Source organism: Pogona vitticeps, chromosome 12 (genome assembly GCF_051106095.1).
Source record: "Pogona vitticeps strain Pit_001003342236 chromosome 12, PviZW2.1, whole genome shotgun sequence".
Classification (NCBI taxonomy): domain Eukaryota; kingdom Metazoa; phylum Chordata; class Lepidosauria; order Squamata; family Agamidae; genus Pogona; species Pogona vitticeps.
Genome location: NC_135794.1, coordinates 1,616,010 through 1,629,675, shown reverse-complemented (window position 1 = coordinate 1,629,675; position 13,666 = coordinate 1,616,010). Strand labels below are relative to the sequence as shown.

The 13,666-nt window shown below is 46.3% G+C and overlaps 1 long non-coding RNA gene across 2 annotated transcripts in view; it reads right to left on the bottom strand.

Moving 5' to 3' along the window:
• Positions 1-4,687: 4,687 nt before the first annotated feature.
• Positions 4,688-13,666, bottom strand: part of LOC144584577 (uncharacterized) — a 30,740-nt gene continuing 21,761 nt past the window's right edge. The window contains exons 1-2 of one of the 2 annotated variants that reach the window (XR_013538924.1): positions 12,742-13,207; positions 4,688-4,854 (exon numbers count right to left, since the gene is read on the bottom strand). This is a non-coding gene — a long non-coding RNA (uncharacterized LOC144584577). Of the gene's footprint in view, positions 4,855-12,741; positions 13,208-13,666 lie in introns of those variants that run through there. The other variant, XR_013538923.1, reaches the window with a different exon arrangement.

Below are 13,666 nucleotides of genomic sequence, written 5' to 3'. Positions count from 1 at the left end.
CTCAGAGCAGGGGGAAGTTACTTCTTGGTCCACAGTTCCCGGAATACTGACTGAATGAGATTTCTGGGAACTGTACTCCAGAAAGTAACCTATGTAAACTCTGCAATGAGCTATGCCTTTATCATAATATTAATCGTAGAACTGCGGGGCTGGAAGGGACCCTTTGGATCATCGAGTCCAACCGCTGTCAAGGAGGCACACAATGGGGGAATTGAACTAGCAACCACTGGCTCCACAGCCAGATGCCTAAACCACTGAGCTATCCAGCAGTTCTTGTCTAGGCCAGTAGTTCTCAACTTTGAGTAACCCAGGCATTCTTGGACTGCAACTCCCAGAAGCCTTCAGTAAGTACCAGTGGCACTGGCTGAGGTTTCTGGGAGTTGCAGTCCAAGAACACCTGGCTTACCCAAGGTTGGGAACCACTGGTCTAGAGAAATCTTCATGAAACTGCCAAAAAATGGTAGTTTCTTTATTGGGTCACCAAAATGTAAAGAAAAGAAAAAGTTTTCAAGTCCTCCATAAGAAGAGGAACATTGAGAAAGGACAGGGACAGTGCAGAAAAGTTCAAAATCCATCCCAGCTGTGTTACAGCTATGGAACGATTAGTCCTTATGCTCCAAAAAGGAGACTTTTTAAAAAAATACTTCCTCAACTTAGTGCCAAACTTGTCTGTTTGTTTGATTAGATCTGCCCCACCTTCCCCCCCCCCCCCCAAATGACAGCCAGGGCGGTTTGTAATAAAATAAATAAAACAAATGGAGTTTTAAAAAATATAAAGCAGATTAACAAAGACATCTAACAATCCTACAGCAATTAAAAACAATATATATATATAAACACAACTTCAACTCAGTGGCCAACAGGCTTGCTGGAATTTGTCTGCCCGCCTGATCCTCTTGAATCCAATTCCCAGAATCGCCCCCCCTCCCAGCCAGCCCATCTATCGGGTGATGGTGGTGGTGGTGGTGGCTGGCACTATTATTGGCATGTTGTTTCTCATGCAACCTGAGTTCAGGAGGCCAGCCTTTTTCATCTTGCTCACAGTTCTGAAGTTCTGCTTTTAATTAAGACACAACATCTTCTCCAACAAAGAAGAAAGGCGTTCTCTTAACAGCTGCCACTCAAGCCTGGCCTTTGTTGTTTGATTACCCCATCAGCTAAGGTGCCAAACTGCAAGGTGCGCTTGTTCTCCTACCACAAAAGGAATTCATCAGTGCAAAACACAATGACAGGTAATTAACAGGGAGAAGGAGGAATTCAAGCTAAGCTGGTGGGTGCTACCCCCCCCCCCACTACAGATAAATACTTTAGACTGTTACTTGCTCATTAGGGGTGGGGTTCCAAGCCCAGTGATGCTACATGGAGTTCCTGGGGATGGCACGGCAGTCTAGAAAGAGGGGATAAGCAGGGAAAAGACCAGAGGTTTTTTGAACTACAGCTCCCAGAATTCCCAGCCATCTCTGCTGGCGGGGGGGGGGAAATGCCTGGAGTTTGCATTCCAAGAATAACATATTTCCAAACTCTGGGAAGGACTAAGCTTCAAGCCAGCTGGTGCAAAGAAAACATCACTAGCAACAGGGATTCCGAAGATGACCACCTTGGCCTTCCCAAAAGATTAGGCTTCATTCTTAACACCAACACTTGATGGGATTCCTAGTTTTTATACAGGTATTTCCCCCCAATCAAGGCAGTTGAAATGTCCTTCCTAAGACTTCATTACCACCAGGAAGAGCATTAAGCTAAAACATGAAAGGCTTTCTGGCCCCACACTTGCTGTTTGTTTTGTTTTGTTTTTTAAGTTATCTGGACAAATTCACATTGGGGATTACACCAATGGTGCAGATGGAAAGCTTCTTAGTAGAAACACTGGGGGACTTCCTTTGCTCTACCTCATTAATTCAATGAGCCTTCAGAGGCTAATACTTGAAACATAATTGATAATAGCTTTATAGCTACGCCATATTTTGTTATTGCTGCTATGCGGTTGCCAGCATCTCCGACTTATAGTGACCTGATGAATGAGGGATCTCCAAAATGCCTTCTTCTTCAACAGCCCTGCTCAGCTCTTGTAAACTTAAAGCCTGTGGCTTCCTATAGGGTGTCAATCCACCTCATATTGGGTCTTCCTGTTTTCCTGCTGTCTTCGACCTTTCACAGCATGATGGTCTTTTCCAGGTAATCCTGCCTTCTCACGATGTGCCCAAAGTAGGCCAGCCTCACTTCCAATCTATTTGCCTCCAGAGATAGTTCAGGCTCTGCGTTTAGAGGTACTAAAGCACAAATACTACTTGCTCAGAAGTAATCATCATGGAAGGTGATTAGTTTATGTACAGCTGGAACACGAGATGAGATCCTTTTTTGACATTCCAGAGTAGCTGGGGTACCCTGAAAGGTGGAATTCAAAAAGGGGGAAAGGGGAACGTTTTCAAGCTCTTCTTCCATGTCTTTCCATGGGCTTCCCACCAGCCTCTGCAGGCCATTGTGGGAAGAAGAATGGCTAGGCACACCTTTCCAACCATAGCCAGAAATATTGCACACCCATTGAATTTCTGCTCATTTCAGTGGAGCTTCTGTAAGAGGACTCTCTGTGAGACCAAGCCTCCTGGATGTCCATCTTCTACCCATTCCGGGACATCGTATCTGAGACTCTTGGAGAGCCGTCTGCTTTACTCTGCACGGTTGGGCCAGCTCTGCAGAAAGGAAGCCCACCCACCCCCCATTAATCTCTCTCTTCAGCATATCTACAATGCTAATCAAATTCTACTGTTGGGGGGGAGGGGAAAATTTCCAGGGGAGGATGTGTGTTCTCTGAGACATCTGGAGGGAACGTTTTGCAAATTGCAGATCTGTTCTCCCTTAGGGGAGATTTTCATCATTTCATTTGATTATCCATGAAGTTTTAACTACCACATTTAAAAGGTGGGGGTTTTTTAAAATTTATTTTTGTGGAGGTTGTTTTTTTATCTTTTTTTTTTTTTTTTGCATTTTCTGATCTTGTGAGAATGAAATTTTGAACCCAGCTGCTGCGAAGTCCCAGAGGGACAGAGAAGGAGGAAGACTGAGAAACGACAGACTTAGGTAAGCCAACCATGAGAATCAGGATTAAAATGGAAGAGCAGGGAATGAATCAGGCTGTGCAAAGATGGGAAATGGTGGAGAGAAGGATGAGAAGGTAAGAGAATCCATGGTCAGAGGAGAAATTGGTCACCTTTGAGAGAACAGCAGAAAGATGGCAGAAACAATGGTACCAGAGATACTGGTTTGTATTTTGGGAACCTCTGCATTCTCTGCTACCTGCCACTTCTTTCATCAGCTGCACGGAATGGAATTAAGTAGTAGCTGGAGTACGTACACACCCTCTTGTAACTTTAGAACTGCAGAGCCAGAAGGGACTCTACAGATTAAGGAGGCCCGGGGAGAATCGAACTCCCAGCCTCTGGCTCCACAGTGGACACCTGTAGCTCTGAAAGTCTCATTTTGTGGACCTCTGTGCCCTGGCAGAGGCTGTGTCCTGATCCCCTTCTTTGGCTACAAGTCTCGTCCCGATCTCCCCGTGGTCCTCCTTTGCTGACTGGGAACAGTTTGGAGAAGTCGTCTCCTCTTTTGGGACCACAGTCCCTGAAATGAGGCCATGTTAGCTAAAGGATTCTAGGAATTGTGTTCAGAAGTAGAAGAAGCTTTCCAGAATTCGCCCTTGGAAGTTTCAAAAGTAAAGACAAGATGGGATCAAGTAACAACGTTGACGCCTGTTTCAGAGCATCGGGGCCTTCCCTTTAAGCAAACCTTTCTCCTTGAACAGAAGAAGGTCTCCTTGGAGGAAAGAGGTAAAGTGGAAGTCCAAAGCCCCAGAAGCGTGGCTGTCAGGAGAATTCTGGAAGCTGGACCTCTTTAAAAGTTATTTTTTAAAATATCTCACCGCCAGGAAGAAAAAGAGCCTGCCTCTCACTTATCTTAGATCAGAGCTTGGAAAGATAGTTTTTTAAAGAGTATTTTTCCTGTTACTCCATAGCGTTTGCGTTCCTTGTTACAATTCTGAGAAAACAAGTTGCTTTGTTACTTTCCCCAATACTTGTTTCATACATTCTGTTATCCTTCTCCAGACAAAGAGAAGCATAGGATTGATTTTAAAAAAAAAAACGATCGGCCCCTAAAAATGCCCTTAAATTGCTCCATTAAAAATAACACTGGGAAACAAAGTCATTTCTTCTGATGACAATCAAGTCATTTTGTTCCTGATCAGGAGGTCATTGTGGGACTGAGATTTCATGATGTCTCCTTTTGCCCACAAAGCAACTACTGTAGTTACAGGTGATTAAATGACTGGTAACATGTTACTTGTAAGCTCTGGCCCCAAATCTTCAATGAGAAAAGAGCTTGGATCCGAGGAGCCTCCCTTCAGACGGAGTCCACCGCTTCTTCCGCTAAGCTCACCCAGCATCTGCTCTGACAGGAAAGAACGGCTCTCCAGGATTTCAGCCACAAGGGTTTCCTGGCCCTCCATGGCAAGCCCTCATCTTCAACTGGGAGGTCTCCCAGCGAAGTACGAATCCTTGGCCACCCTACGGGGCCTTCCCAGCCTACCGGTTTCCTACACCAGCTTTTGTGCCTTCCGTGAAGGCTCCATACGGTGAGCAAAGCGCAGAGATCTGTAAACCCATGAAAACCGAAATGTTTTTGATAGGCCTTTCCCATCAAGCCGCTGAGATGAAGGGGTGCACATCAATCGAGTCAGCAGCCTCTTCCTTCCCTCGTCTTGTTCTGATTTCTGACTTGTACCTCAGACTCCATTTCAGCTGAACTTCTGAGTCTCTTCTGTTATTTTGACATTTTCTGGTTATAGCATATTTAGTCGCACTGCAGAGGGGGTGAAAAAAAAAGGGAGCTTGAAATTATTAGCTTGTGTACAACACATGGAGCTTAAATGCAATCCTGCCTGTCAAAAGAAATGTCTTAATTAGCTAGACGAGAGGCTTTTTTCTTGACACAGCTTGTCAGGCAAAATATCCTACTCTGAGGGAGTTTAAGTGAATTCAGTTGTACGAATTTAATAAGACCTCATTCCGCTTCCTGAATGGGAGAAGGAAGAGCCGTCGCAGTTTGGTGAGGTTTCGGACTCCTCGGGGACCAGCTTTAGAAAGCAAGGCTGATTTGCTTTTCTTGGAAGCCCCAGCACTATTTAATCAGGAAAGGGGGGGACCCAAAAACCTTACAGTAAGACAGGAGACTCTAGGCTTCAAAGGTTTCATTAACTAGAGCAGGGGCGGGTGTGTGTGGGGGGACAAACGGAAGGCCATTGTTCTTCAGGCTGCTGTTTTCAGAAAAGATGGCATTGAGGGGAAATATGTAAATAGAAAGCGTTCATAGATTAGCTTTTATTTGCCTGCTATGGCCAATGTTGAAATGCAAGGCCTATAATGGTAAAATGTGATGCTCTTTGGAATAAAATGAAACCAATTATGCAACGTGGAGGTATGGAAACCACTTTTATCATTCCAGAAGTATCTTGGAGATGTTGGGCTTGAAAAATTCAGCTCACAATTGTGTTCCAGCTTGCGGATGTGGGGGGACAACACTAGGGCTTATTAGGGAAGTGAATCTATGCTGTAATATTAATCAGCCCCCCGTCCTTGATTCTCTTTACACACACACACACACACACTCAGAGAGAGAGGGGGGGTGCCCATACCCATGCTGGGCTTCTGTACTGCTTGGAAACTGGGAAGAATTAGCAGGTTTTTGAAATAATTCCCAGTGGAAATGAATCGACACCTTGAGTCTGTGCTCTCCCTTGCTGCCACCACCGAAAACATTAAGCAAATCAAGTAACTGAGACTGCACAAAGAATGGAATGTGTGGAGATCACCAGGCTTCGAAAAGCATCCTCTCTGAACCTCAAGGCTGCTTTAGTCCCCATGGGCTGCTCCAAAGGCTTTCTGGAGAAGCTAGGTGAGCAGAGGGCAAGACAAGAGGGTGTTCCAGGGTACATTGGCTTTCCTGCTTCCCTCCCTCTCTCTCTTTCTTCCTTTCCTGTACAGTCTCTGTTCTCAGCCTTGCTCCCTCCCTATGAGATCTGGAAGTGCAGTTGCAGGAAACACCTATGGTTTGTTTCCATGCGGCCCCTTTGCAACCTGCTACAGCTGACTTTAGGAACCCTTTTTCAACCCAAGGGCCAAATTCAGTTTGGGAGAGCTTTTCAGGGGTGGTAAGTTCCAGTGATGGGCAGGGTTGAAAGCCAAAGGGTCGGGCAGAAATATCAGCACATTTGAATCGAGAACTGTGGTTGCCATTAACCGAGCCTGTAAGGAAGGTTCTTTTAGTATTTTGGAATGGGAGAAGTGAGGTACAAAACTAGGGGAACAACCTAATGGTGACATGGAGAAGGAAAAATGCCATATGGAGAAGCATTTGGACCCATATGGGATGGATTCAGCCCAAGGATCTGAGACTCTTCACCCCTGAACTTTGGGGGTGTTCAGTGGGGGGGGGAGAGGAGGATTAATCTCCTCTTGACTTGGGACTTAATTCTTGCAAAATCCTGTTCTTTGAGCAAATCATGACTATCCATTGAAAAAAAAGAATGGAAGGACTTTGAAACTTTAAGAGAGAATGGCTAAACTTGGTATATACCGTATTTTTCGCTCCATAAGACGCACCTTTCCATAAGACGCACCAATTTTTTAGGAGAAGAAAACAGGAAAATATAATCTGTTTTCTTTGCTCCATAAGACGCACAGACTTTCCAACCCCCCTGTTTTGTGGGGGGGGGAGTGCGTCTTATGGTGCGACAAATACGGTACCCTTTTTGGTTCTGGGGCTACATTTAGAAAAAGATGGAACCAAAAGATGCTTGTCTTCAACAAGAAGGGACACATCCAGATGACTCACATTCCTAAATGCATTAGCATCTTGGCACACCTTGTGTTCACAAAAGGACAAGGAAATGCACTGTTGAAGAACGTGCTAGACAAGAGGCATCAAGTGACTGGATGGAGTCAAGGCTAGGAATTTGGACTGAATATAATGAGCAGCCAGAGAGTTTCACCGAGTGGTGCTAAAAATGTTTCCAGCGTCATATAACCAAGAGAGGCTGCAGACATGACCCAATATGCCACCTAGCTAGTACACACTGCTTCTCGACACCCCCTAGCCACATGTTTGCCCTTCAAGAGTGCTGAGACCAGGGGCGGCAGGTCGAGATCCAAAAAGCCCAGTTTGCATGCCGAATAGCAGTCAGCAAAGCGCTCCGTGAATGAGACAGCCTCCTGGGTCCCATCTACAACCTTCACGGTGCTAGGTTTGCAAAGAAAGAGAACTGAGAAAATGACTCAGCGGCAGGAACCTGGGAAAACACCTAGAAATAGATCAGCTGTGGTGGCAGATCGTTTGAAGGGAAGCACAAGCGGTCCTAATTTGAAGAAGAGGGAGTGGGAGTAGAAGACCTCAGGCAACAGACCATGAGGGTCGGGGCGGGTGGGGAAGATGGGCAGATCAGAGCCAGCCAGAAAGTTCTCTTGCACAAGACTTGTCTTTCGGCTCGGCCAGAAGAACTCCTTTGGCCGGGGGGGGGGGAGAAACCCCACCTTACAGACCCGATAAAGAGACAGCAGAAGCTCCTCCTCACCTGAACCTTTTTTGAGTTGTGGTGCTTAGCAGCACCTGAGGGCCCACCCCTTGACATGAGGGGGGGGAAGCCTTGCCACTACTGGCCACCTTGCTTGCCCACCCAGTTTTCCCGCTTGAGTTCAAGGACCGTCTCCAAGGGAGTCTTTCCCCAGTGCCTCGGCCCCAAAGAATCCTTCCTCAAGAGAGGACATTACGGGCACCGGTGGTCACCTCTCCCATAATGTCCAGGCCTGAGGAAGGACTGTGGGTGGGTCTGTTATGGTACCCCCTGATGTTTGGGAGAATGAGCTGCCCCTTGCTGAGCTGGGCTGCTCGTGCCGAGAGGGCACCATTCACAGCACCTTGCAGGGGCAGCAGTGGAAGGGCTGTGACTTGTGGCATCGCATCGCCCCTTGTGGCAAAGGCATCTGGCTGTCTCCCACTTGAGCCACAAGCAGCTGCCCTCCGCATTCCCCAAAGGTCTTCCACAGAAGAAACCCCGAACCGCCCTAAGCCAATAACTCTTTGCCACTGAACATTTTTCCCATGCAAAGAACGAGACTGACTTCACCAACTTGTTCTCTCTAACTTTCTTTGCTTAAGAACTAGCTGACCTTAGAAAAGTTACTTTTGAGTGAGGGGGGAACTTCCAGAATTAGGATTGCCAGATCAACATCTTCCTGTCTCTTAAGACTTCAAGGCCAAGACTTGAAAGCGGAGTGAGCTCCTACAGTAACACAGAGAATGGGGTCATTGTGATGTCCCAGACAGAGGTCCTCGGGTGTCACTGGCAAGTTATTTGGGGTGTATATTTGTGTTTGTCAGTCTTAGAAACTGTGAGTTTCCTGCTGTACCTCCTAAACACATACTAGGTGTGCACAACACACAAACACCTCCACAACGAGACAGTAGGCCACAGCACCCGTGGGCAGTGAAGAAGTGGCCGCCCAGTCTTCAAAGCACCTCACACACAAAACAACAAACTTTCCCCCTGTCCAGCACCACTCACCACTGAAACACCTGGGCCTCCATCTGAAGCCTCAGGAAAGCACAGCAAGCCCTTGAGATTTTAGGCTGGGCTCTAGACTCTGGCTAAAGGGTTCTGGGAGTTGGTGTCCAAAAGCGAACTTCATCAAGCTGTGGAAACTCCATGGCACCCCTAAGCCACAGAGAGGACCAACATCTTACAATAAATAAAAGCACAGGCCCACAATTTCAGAATGAAGTGCAAATAAATATACACCTGCCTTCTGTGAAAATAATGCCACCACCTTCTTACGAGCATTGCTCATAAGCTATTACGTGCCGACTATAAGGCAACGAGACTCTGAGAAATGAAAGATGAGAAAATAAAAAAGTTGATCCAGCAGTAGAATGCAGGGTCTTAAAGAAGGAAATACGAAGTGTGGATAAATAAATGCCAGCTGCATGCCAGACCCACTTGAGGTTGCCTGGGGTGAAGAAGACACAATGACTCTCCAAAACCCGAGTTTATGAATTCTGCTCACACCTTCTTGTAGCATCCTTTTTTTTCCCCCTGAGTGGATGAGCTAGTCAGAGAGACAAGGGCAGGAAAGGAGGATGCGGAAAGTGTCTGGGACTGGAAACCGAACATGTAGTCTGAATCGCTGAGCAAAGGCAGAGTGCTTTCCACGAAGCATCCCTAATCAAAGGCACACGCATTTCTCAAACGAACTCTTCTTCCTGGCTCCCATTGCTCCTCACCTCCGACCCTCCCCACCTGAAACAAAAAGAACAGAAAGAAGGGGAAATCTGACTCAAGGAAAGGAAAGCAAGAGATGGGGAGAAGGTTTTGCATAACCACTTGCAACTCATTCTTTGGGTTGTGAGATTTCAAGCAAAAGCTTTGTAAACTAGATTGTGGTGTGTGTGTTTTTAAAGCCTCCACATGGGGAAATGTGATGGTTTTGCTTTCTGCTGCATTTAAAACATTTCAGGCTCAAGTTCTCTCTGTTTCAAACAGGGGGTTTGAGAAATTTGGTAAATTCTTCAAAAACGAATTGAAGTTCCATTTTTGCTATGGCCGAATCCAAGAAAGACCAGCACAGAGAGGATTATGTCGTAGCTATGGGCCATAGATGTGTTAAAGATGAAAGACATCTCTGGAGGCCAAAAAGATGGTGACTCTCATCTTGGCTGAACATGCTTGAATGCTTGGGAGGCAAAATAGAGGTACAACAAATAGTTTTGTTTTTTCAAAGATCGCAATCAGGAGATCCCCTCCACTGTCATCTCAGAGGACCATCATCAATGCTTATACTATAGCCATCAGGAGCTAGATGAAGCCTTATTTGACAAGGACTCAAAGCCTTGTGGAATGGGATCCTGCTGTCCTGGCTCCTCAAGAGTAAGAGCTTTTCCTTCTGCACATGGGGTGTGGAAGGAAGGAACCGGGCACCAGCTGCATGATGACACAAGCTTCAATAACCAAATCCATTTCTCCTGTGTTTTCCACCACTCCTGAAATTGGTACTGCATTTGGCCTTCCCACTATCCAACTTTGGCATCTTTCACAACCGTCATTCCCACTTCCCTGCCCACGATTCAGAGCCTGGTAGGATCTGCTCCATTCTGACGCCGCCTTGTTTCTCACACTCCTTTGTAGCTGAGTGTTAGCTGGAGACCACCTCACCTTTCTGGAAGCCCCAGTCTTCATGACTTCCTATGTGACTCAGCTCATCTACCTGCCTCCTAGCCTGACTTGAGACTGGTCGAGGCCTCCTGGGACATTTGCTTCGAACCGGGGCAGTGGCTCTCATCCAGTGACGATACTACGGAGAAGAGAACTCTCTTGACTTTATCCTATGTTTGGTTGCAAAGGGAGAGGCTGATCTGCAGCATGGAGACCATCCACATGCATCTCAGGTTTTCTTTTGCAGGAGGAGGGAAGGAGGAGTGGGTGTTGTTTTCTTCCCCATTGTTAAGCTCAAGTTGCGGTCTGTTTACATTTCCCGCACTGCAGGAGATTGTTTAAATATTTAAATCTCCCAAATCCCCCTCTTCATTTATATCAGCAACAATTAATGAAGAGAAAATGACTTTCCTGGTAGATTGCAAAGTACAAAAGAGAGAGGGGGGGTGAGATGCTTGCAGATTGATTCCTTTCCTGCTTTCCCACAATGCTGTTCTCGTGGCCTGCGTGTAACCCTGAGAAAAACAGTCTGGTAATGGAAATGCTGAACTGAGTGTTAACTACCACAAGCTCCCCTATAATAACAGCTTTTTGATGGTGCCTCAAATGACTGGGTTCAGTGGATGGCGTTATAATGAGAGGCGGGAGATAGGCGGAGCTGTGGGGGGCATCGTTTCCAATCTCATATCGCAACTGGGTGCAGAAAGCGCCGGCGTGTGCTCTGCCTTTGAACGAAGACTTGCACACCACGGAGGGGCTTTTGCGACATGGTTAAATCTTTCCTCGCAAGGTTATGAGGAGAAGCGGCTGCCAAGAGCTGGGCTTGGAATAACCAACGGAGAAGGAATGAGAGGGACTCAAAACAAGAGGAGTCACAGGGCAGTTCGGAGACAAACCCTGTCGTGGACTTGGGTCCCCGTTGACACCCAAAGGCGAAAGGGCCGGAGCAGAGTTCCAGCGGCCAAGAGAGAAGGGGTTTCCCATTCGTTCCAATTCCTGCCCTAAAATCTCAGGAGCCAGAGAGGACAGGGTGGGCCCTTTGGGACACCAGGGTCAGGCCCTTGCAGTGTCCCAGGGAGTGGGAAACCCAGGGCAACAATTCCACAACACACATGGCGTTTTTGAAATCTTACTTTTTTTGGACTACCACTCCCAGAATTCCTCAGCCAGCCTGGGCTTTGTAGTCTTAAACATTCCCAAGCTCTAAGAGGGCAACTTGCCTCCTTCCAAAAGTATTTCGTACAAGCTGTTGTCTGTCTAGGACTGCCAATCCCAGAATAGATGAGCCGAGAACATCACGGCCCTTAGGACACAGGCAGGGACCCTGTCATCCTCCAGATGTCGCTGTACCAGCTGGGAATTATGGGAACTGAAGTTCAGACCCAGCTCCCTCTGAAGAACAGCACATTCCCCCAAACCCGATTTTTCCTCCCCAGTGACTTGAAAGTGTTGATGAGTCTTAACCACAGCAAACTTAACATTGTTTGTGTGTATTTATATTGATTTACTTAAACAGGTGTAACCTGGCCTTCATCTCAGAGTACTGTATTGTTATGTGCCACCAAGTCATTTCAGACAACCCCAGTACAACTTTCTTTTAGAGGGCTGGGTTTTTTTTTTATGTTGACAAAAGAATACAAAAAATATATATGTCCTAGCACTTTAAAGACTTAAAACAGTTTTATTTTAGTGTGAGCTTTCATGGTTCAAAAATGAATTCCCTCACTGCAATACAACAGTCTTCACAATTCTACAAGAGTTTGCACGTCCCCTTCTGCTTTTCTTTTGCCAGCATGCCAGGGGCCCAGGAGCCTCACGGGGCAGTGGTTAAACTGCAGCACTGCAGCCAAAACTCCGCTCAAGACCCAGGATTCAATCCCAGGTAGCCAGCTCGAGGTTCACTCAGCCTTTCATTCTTCCCAGATTGGTAAATTGAGTACCCAGTTTACTGAGGGCAATGACAATGTGTAGCCTGTATAATTAAAATTGTAAACCTCCCAGATAGTGCTTTAAGTGCTCTGAGTTGTATAGGCAGCACACTTTAAAAAAAAAAGAAAAGAAAAAAAGAAAAACATCTTTGGAAGAGATTTTGTGAGATGCTCATGGAGTGGTTTACTACTGCCCCACCCATACACACACACCACATCCTTCTAACCCACCAGCCCTCATCATCATCGCCGCCACCAGCAGCAACTCTACCACAGCCGCTCTCCCAAGGATATGAGGATTATATAAAACTCAAGTATGACACGATGTGACATAAGAAAACCATAAATCAATATCACAACAGGAAGAAGTCAAAATAGTAAAAACAGCAGACCAGACAAAATAAAGAGGAAAAGTGCTTAAAAATAATAGTATTAAAAATATTGCTGGGCAGATAGGGAAGTTGTAACTTGGTGCCCAAAGGAGAATGCCATTCAAGCATCACAGGGAGGGCATCCTAAAAGGGAAGACATCACCCATGCTAATGTCACTGGACTTACCTGGCACTAGCCGGAGTCCCAACCTGGTACTCAAGACTGCAGCTGGCCAACTCAGCGGTCCTGGTAGTCTAGTCCAGGTTGATCCAAAAAAAGGCTCCTGGAGACACGGAAGGGCACTGTCCCTCGAAAGAGGATTAAAGAAGAAGATGCAGTGTCGGGAGCACTTGTTTTGTGCTCCATGACATAAATGCGTTCCACCGGCAGGGGCGTCATGGCAAAGATCAATGATTCTTGCCCTTCTGAAGGAACGACAGAAAAACAACTGGGTAAAAACAAGCAGCAGATCGATCCGAAAGCTGACACAGAGCGCAGCAGGACAGAGCGATTCAAACTCTTCAAACCAATTGATTGAATTCACACTGAATGCAGCATATTTTAGGAGGGACCGGCAGACTCAGGAAAGCCAACACAGTGTGGGCTTCCCTAATTTAATAAGGGGATAGAATGGGAAATTATACTAAAATTTTAGTTTAGGGATATAATAATAAAAAAGAATGGAACCTTGTATCCTTGGGATAATTACAGGTATTGGGAACTGGGGAAAAGGCAGTGTTTGCCTTCAGATTGATTGATTGATTGATTGATTGATTTCTTCTTTTTTTTCCTCTGATGTGAGAGCCTATCCTCATGCAAGACGGAGCTGGACTCTGGAACTGGCTGCAGAGAAATATGAGGACAGTTAACACATGACATGGCCTTCCAAGAGGTTTGGTAAAGGCAGCAAAGTGGCTAGCATCCTGCCCGTGTCCTTCTGCCATCTCTAAGGCATGGCAGGAATTGAATTCCCAGCCTCTGGCTCTGCAGTCAGAGACCTCAACCATTGAGCTATCCAGAGGTTCATCATGAATATATACTTTCTGCTCCTCTCCAGAGCTTGGAAATTCTACTTTTTGGACTACGTCTCCTACTGACCATGCTGACTGGG